Here is a 7,701-nt window from a genome sequence, read left to right as displayed (position 1 = left end):
GTACATTTCAGAATCATCCTATCAAGATATTTTCTTAGTATATCTCCTCCAAAAGAGTAACATATCCTGTCCTCATTATGCTCTACAGCTTGGTGTGGCAAAAAATCTGAATCCACTTGCAATCATAGGTTTCCTGAAGAATAAGAAACAGTACCCTGTTACCATCCCAACTAACAGCCATTCTTTAACTCTAAAGAACAGTGGATTGAGAGTTGGGAATCCTCCTGCCAGGAACTCACAGTATTACCTTGAACATGTCATCGTATGCCTGATTATTTTCTCTAGTGGCCTCTAACACTGGGTGCATTCACAGCTCCTGTTGACGTCAGTTACATAAAAGTGACCACCCAAAAATCTAAGTATCCAGGGCTAGCACCACAAAGAAATTTAGACTCTTAACAACTGCCACTTAAAAAGCCTGAGTCCAAAATTTACTCTCTCAGAACCCTTGCTCAGCTGCTGCCTCAACCTGTAGGTGCCTAAATTTATGCCTGTGGGCATGTGCAAAGCTACTTAAGTCCTGATGCTGCCAAGCAGCTCGGAATGTAAAGCTCCCTTGGAATTCTCCAAATAGGCATTCCCCTACCTATCTTGTCCATGGGGCCTGATCTCACAGGCATTCTCAGAAGCCACCTAAGTGCATCCCTACCAAGTTAGTCCCCCCTACAGAACACAGCTGAGGAGCAGGTGGTGATGGGTATTTTATACCAAGTGGAACAATCTCAACAGGAGAGACTTTGAAAGACTTACCCCAAAATACTGAATGGGATTGGAGTCAGCGACACCAGCAGTAGGAGGGGAGCTGCTGTTGTCTCCTCTTCCAATACATAGGTACATATTCAGGGGCACCGGAACAATTTTTATACTGGGGCTGCTGAAACCCTGTATATGACAGAAGCCAGCTACTATTATTACTTCAAGCCACAGGGTGCTATTGCACGCCCAGCACTTCTAGTTCCAGTGACCTTACAAGTTCTGCAGTTTACTGAGCTTGTGTCTGTGTCATCATTGCAAGAACTTTGCCTGCTTGTGTGCTAACCAACAAGAAGGAGACCAGGAGGTCACACAACATTGGTAGCAGCTAGTGGAATCAGCAAGTAGCAGACAAAAGAAGGAAAATGGCAGATGACAGCAGTGAAGTGAGTGACATGCAGCAGAGCCTTAGGAATGGGAAGACAGAGACCAAAATGCTTGTTTTTATGCCTGAACCACTTATAGGAGCTGAGGATAATTAGAGCTCCTGGACAGGACACTCTGAACAGGTTGCCAGGGTGAATCAGTGATCTGAGGCTGAGAAGGCAGATATTTTGGTGTTGCTGTTGAAAGACAAGGCTCAGCAGGCTTGCATATACATTCTTCAGAAATATCTTTTATTCATATAGCACATTTTATCAGACTCTACTGTAGCTACTACTTTATCATTCCCTGAACAAAAAGTTACCTAGTAGATGCAATTTTTCAAATTAAATAAAGTTGTTAAATAAGGACTTGTTAAACTGAGATTAGTTTTTATAATTTTCAGCAAAATGGCCTTTTTCTGCTTTAAATTAGATGCTCACATCTTTTCAAAGTCCAGTGCAAAACAAAAAACAATTAACGAATGTTTTGGGTTCATGCTGTATCTCAAGTACTGCGCAATGTAACATAATTATTATGGGTTCTTTCTCATACTGCTTATCAAAATACTAGCACAGGAAGTAAAAAAAAAAAAAAGCATCAATAAGACTAAACCAATGGATTTTTTGTTAACATAAAGTCTTTCTAAATTCCAAGATTGAAATAGAGGAACGCCAGCTTTTTCAGTTTGTGTTCCACAAGAGAACGCCTCCAACTATAGAGGACAAGATTATACAGCAAGTTGCTGCACTCAGCATCAGCTATGTTTGTTACAGCATTTATGCTAATGTTCTCAAATTTGAAAGATGGTCAGCTGTGGATAACCAAAACATGGCAGTGTCAATTTCCCCTGATTGTAGAGTGCTCTGGATCACGTCGGATGCCACCTTCCCGGTATACAAAGCTGAAACGTCACTGAAGCCAAGAATGGAAGCATAATCCTCCTTGTGACTGGTGTCTAGAATGGACCACACTGAGAATGCCACACTCAGGGCAGACTGCAAGAAACATGGCACGCACACCCCAAAAACTGGTGGTTTGTTCTATAAATAGATACACCAAACCAGTAACAAAAGAGCTTCTGTAGCACTACACTGGTTAACAAGAAGCCAAACACATCCCCTTTAGGCATTCCAGCCTTTGGTTCGCATCCAGACAAACTGATCTTATATGATGAGAGGTTACTGAAAACCCAATTCACCATATATGAGGTTCTACCAATCCCAAAGGATCAAACACTTAATCCTATAGGAAATCAATATATATTTCAGATCTTGCCCAAATATCATGCTGTCAGCCAATCCTTAGTAACTAACTAAAGATTTGTTAATAAAAGATAGTTATTGCGTGGTTAAGAGATCATATACTTTATAAATAATTGCACAGTCCTCAGATCAGATTTGTAGCAGTGATGGTGACTTTGCTAGTTTGCACAAAAGTCTCTCTGGAATCATTCCAAAGGGTATAATCCAAATGGCATCTTAGATGTAGGGTCTTTCCAATTCCATGCATTTTCCAGGGTATTCCAAGTAACAGTCCCATTGCTTAAACTTTCCCTGTTTAAAGTTCAGCAGACTAGAAGATGGCAGGATCAGGCATGAGGTTTCTCTTATAGCTGAAACAGGCTGTCAGATGTTTTGAGCACAGCATGTGACTGCATACGTTTCTTTGTTGAGTACACACTGACCCATCCTTTGAAGTTAACATTCCATTTCCTATGCATACACAGGTAATCCAGTTATACTGATTTACATAAGGGAACTGCTGATCATCCATTATAACAGGGATAGATAAACTAAAGACAATATAGGTAATAGTACCAGTTTTCTGGAATGTCTCATACCTTTGATCTTCAGGTTAACTTAAGACAGTCACGTACATAATGTAAAGGCAATTAAGACATGAACAGGACTTAGAATCTACAAACCAATTTGGATAGATTGTTAAACAGGATATAGGTACACAGACAAACACATTTAGCATCTCTCTTGATTCCTATTACTACTAATGAACGGGTTAGTGATTGCTGGTCTACATCTCTCCTATAATCACACACACGTGAATTGTCCTGACTACAAATGCAATGCCTTTTGTTAAGTTATGGGTCATACATAGGTTAGCTGGTTTGCCAGTGTAACACTCCTTGACATGAGACATTAAGGAACTCTTGTAGGATTGAAAATCCTTATGCATTTCAGGAAATTAATTGCCGGCTGTGCACCCTTAGTGAAGTGAGCTGTAGCTCACAAAAGCTTATGCTCAAATAAATTGGTTAGTCTCTAAGGTGCCACAAGTGCTCCTTTTATTTTTGCGAATACAGACTAACACGGCTGCTACAATGAGACCTAGTGTTACTGATGTGCTTCTTCAGCTTTTCCACTGAATTGTCAACAGCCTAACAAAACAGGTACACCAACTTGCTACTTTGATCAGTATTACATTGTTGACATCTTCAGCCCTGAGAAACCTTCGAGTGGTTTCCTTTGAAAACTGAGTATGCATCTCAAGGAAAAACAGCAGTTCTTCCATTTTCTTAAAAGCAAAGAGACTGCATGGTTTCTGGCTTTCAAATGTAGCCATTAGGTCAACGATTGGCTAGCACATTTCATTGACAAAACGCAACACAATCTTCAGCATTAAACATTGCATTTCATCTGACAGCTCTCTTTCAAGTTCCCACAATGAAACTGGTGCCAAGTGGTCACACACACACACACACACACACACTTTTCTTCTTCAGCAAAGCTGTGATAATATTGAAAGTGCTTTTCATGGTACTGAACATAGCAAACCAGCTGTTCCCTCTAGATGCTACTGGGTCTGGTGCCACTGTTGCACTGGGAACTTCTTGCCTGATGTAATTTAAGTGCTTCATCTTCCTGCCCCTTGCCATATAGAACACTTGTGAGAAAGCTTTTACCAGTGCATTGACATCCTTGAATGGCTTATGAAAATTTCCACCCACCAGACTGATTATATGAGCAAGGCATGTTACATGGATGCTATCAGGAAACAGTCCAGACAGTACAGTTTTGCAAACTTTTTTCATGTACGCGGCATTACCCACATCAAAAACAACCACATTGTTCTAAGCAATTTCATAACTTTGCATAGTCTGAATGACTGCTCGAGACACAGATTTGTTTTCTGCATGAAGTGTATATCAGCAAGATAGGAGGAATCTTCCGATTCTATCTTTTACCAGTGGTGTGAGTGAAATGTTAAGTACATAGTGCAGCCCTTGTCATCAGTCATTTAATCAACTATAACTACATGTAGTTATCATTCACTTTGTACTTAAGTTTTTCTCTCTCAGTGTTGTAGACATCTTTAAGATTTGGAATTGCACCACCATTCTTGACTCAACTGTTTAGAAACTGACATATCAAATAATGGTCTGTTTTAGATAATAGTATGTTTACAGCAGCACAAATTAACACCAAATCACAGACAACATCCAAGCATTCACGATATGCTATTGTGGTTGTGTTGAAACACGTTGAAAGTGTACACTGCATTTTTTGTGACTCTCCCTGCAATGCAGCTTTTCTCTTTAAATACTTCTGTGCTTTGGTGAGGTGGTTTGCAATTGTCAATTTCCTCTGATGGTCCAGAACAACACTGCACATTTTGCAAGAGTTTTCCACCATCTTCAAACACCTGTTCAGGAAAATCTTTTACTCTCTCTTTTGCTGGTGTATTTGCAATGTGGGACCTTTGTCTTGGCATTTTCTGGCAAAATTGATCAATGCTTCCTTGAGCATTGATCCAACATTTTTCACAGTCTTTCTCTGTTAAGAGATATTATGCAATATTATGTGACAACGCATGCTATATTTAAAATTACAGGGTGTACCAGATGTTGAAAATGCTGCATATGACCAGATGGGAGACATCTTGGAATCAAGAAGCTCACACCTAGGATGGACAGCAACTGTGGAGGCAATGGTGCCCAACCTGCACTGACTATAGTGCCTGAAAACTGATTGATCCCACCCTTGATTATGACAAGTGACCTGTTCTTTCAAAGCCTAGCAATGGGGACACCAGTTTGGTATAAGGATTGCATATTTTCATAGTTTGTTCTTTTGATTATTTTGTTTGATATGTAGACCAAGCAATGTGTCTTTTTCAAAAAGGGGAGAAATGTAACCAAGTTACTGTGCTGACTGGGTCTATATGACTGATTGTGGCAAACATCCACAGACAGACAGCAACCCCTTAAAAGACGCAGTTCTTCCCAGAAGGGAAGAAGGACCCCTGACCCAGGAAGTAACGTGAAGAGGAAGGTCAGGGGTCAGCAGAGAGGCACTTGGTTCCCGCCCAGGGTGAGCAAAAGCACTTGGGGTCTGTGGTTACTAAACTCATGTCTGTGTCATCAGTCCATGGACTCTGTCTGCTTGGGCCAACCTACCAAAAGGAGATTGTGAGGTCATGAAACAAGGACATGCAGCTGAGAGGTGGGAGATTTGAGTTCAAGGGTCAGCTGAGAGGTAGGAGACTTGGGTTCAAGTTAGGGTGGCCACTGACATGTTCCTGCAGTATCAGACAGTCCAACACTTCCAAGAATGGCGTGGGCTTGCCCCTGCCAGCATGACTTCCTATGCATGGCACATGCAAGATCATGCCACTTGGGGGATGCTATTTTCATAAGTGCACTGTTCCCCCAACCACCAGCCTGACCTTGCACACACTGTGTGTATGAAGTCATGCTGGTGGGAGCAGAGCGCCCTGTTGTTCAAAATGGCATCTGCCCCTGCACCCCCGATACCTGACAAAAGGCCCTGTCCAGTTTTGTCCCAGTACCGGCTGGGGGACAAATCAGCCAAAAAGAAGCATGTTTGCTATCAGACTGGACAAGCAGCTTCCCTAGTTGGAGTCCCTGCTCTGGGCCAGGCAGGGAAGACACACCCCACCATTTAGTGTGTTAACAATAGCTCATGGTTTGAAGCCAATCTCATGATGTGGGGAGTCTGGTTCCCCGCCCTTGGGGTTGGCAGCCCTGCAGCAGGGGCCGCCCCAGCACTCCCTTCTCCAGTTTGTACCAGGAGACATCTGGTCACTGAGCAAGTAGGGTTGCCACCTTTCCAATTGCTGGTAACTAGACCCCAGAGGCCCTGCTCCTTTCTCCACCTCTTTCCCCACCCTTAACCTGTTCTCTATCTTTTTCCCCAAAGGCCCCTGCTCCTGCGCTGCCTGTTCCCACCAAGGCCCCATCCCTGTCGCTTGCTCCTCTCCCTGTCACTCGCTGGATTGCCTCCACCTTCTTCCCCCCTCCACCATCCCAGCTGGGCTCCCTCTGCTCCAGGGCTGGGACGGGAGCTACTACAGGCTGACAAGGAGCCTCCTGCAGGTAGGAGGTGGCCCCAGGTGAGCAGGGGCTAATGTGAGTTAATGACCTAGGGCCTTCCCCCCCCTGCAGTAAATAGACTATTGGTGTCTGGTGAGTACATCTGACCGGACACTGCCAGGTCCCCTTTTTGACTGGACTTTCCAGTCGAAAACTGGGCACCTGGCAATCCTATGAGCATGGGGCCGGCACCCGTATTTGCTCAATGGCAGAGGTGGGCTGCACTGGGAGTGGCTGAGAGGAAAATTCTGGCCTGGATGCTAGTTGGGTCCCAGCCCACTGACCTCAGTAATAGCAGGCCTTGCACCACCTCCTACAGTTACCAATTTTCTAATCACACAAACCCAAACACACTTGCCCTGCTCCTTCCCCCATGCCACACCCCTGCCTTGCCTCTTCTCTGAGCCCCCCCACCCCGCTCACTTCATCCCCCTCCCTCCATCACTGGCTCTCCCCCACCCTCACTCACTTTCACTTGGCTGGAGAAGGGGGTTGGGGTGTGGGAGGGGGCAAGTGCTCCAGCAGGGAGTGCAGGCTCCAGAGTGGGGCCAGAAATGAGGTGTTCAGAGTGTGAGAGGGAGCTCTGGGCTGGGGTGTGGGAGGGAGGGCTCCATCTGGGGTATGGGGGGTGGGGCTGGGGATGAGAAGTTTGGGGTGCAGGAGGGGGGTCAGGGCTGCGGGCTCAGGACAAGGTTCGGGCTCCTGCCAGGCAGCACTTACCTTGGATGGCTCCCAGAAGCGGCCAGCATGTCCGGCTCCTAGATGGAGGCACGACCAGAGGGCTCCGCACGCTGCCCCTGCCCATGGGCACCACCCCCGCAGCTCCCACTGGCTGTGGTTCTTGGCCAAAAGGCGCTGCAGAATCAGCACTCAGGGCAGGGGCAGCGCATGGAGATCCCCTGGCTATGCCTCCACCTGGGAGCCAGACCTGCCGGTTGCTTCCAGGAGCTGCATGAAGCCAAGCCTGCCTTATCCCCACTGGGCAGCCCACCGGACTTTTATCGGACTATTAAAATCTCCCTGACTGACTTCAGTAGTCACCAGGAGATCGATGCCGACACTGGGAGACTCCCGGCCAATCCTGGAGGGTTGGCAAGTCCTCCCTCTCCCCGTCCCCACAGAGCCCTCGCCCCGGCTTCACGCTGCCACTCCCGCGCATGCACCTGGGCACAGCCGCCAGGAGGGCGCCAATAATTGACGTCCAAACTCGTTCTCCGCGCATGCGCAGCTTCGAA

This window comes from Lepidochelys kempii, chromosome 1, assembly GCF_965140285.1.
Source record: "Lepidochelys kempii isolate rLepKem1 chromosome 1, rLepKem1.hap1, whole genome shotgun sequence".
NCBI lineage: Eukaryota > Metazoa > Chordata > Testudines > Cheloniidae > Lepidochelys > Lepidochelys kempii.
This window is presented reverse-complemented; position numbering follows the sequence as displayed.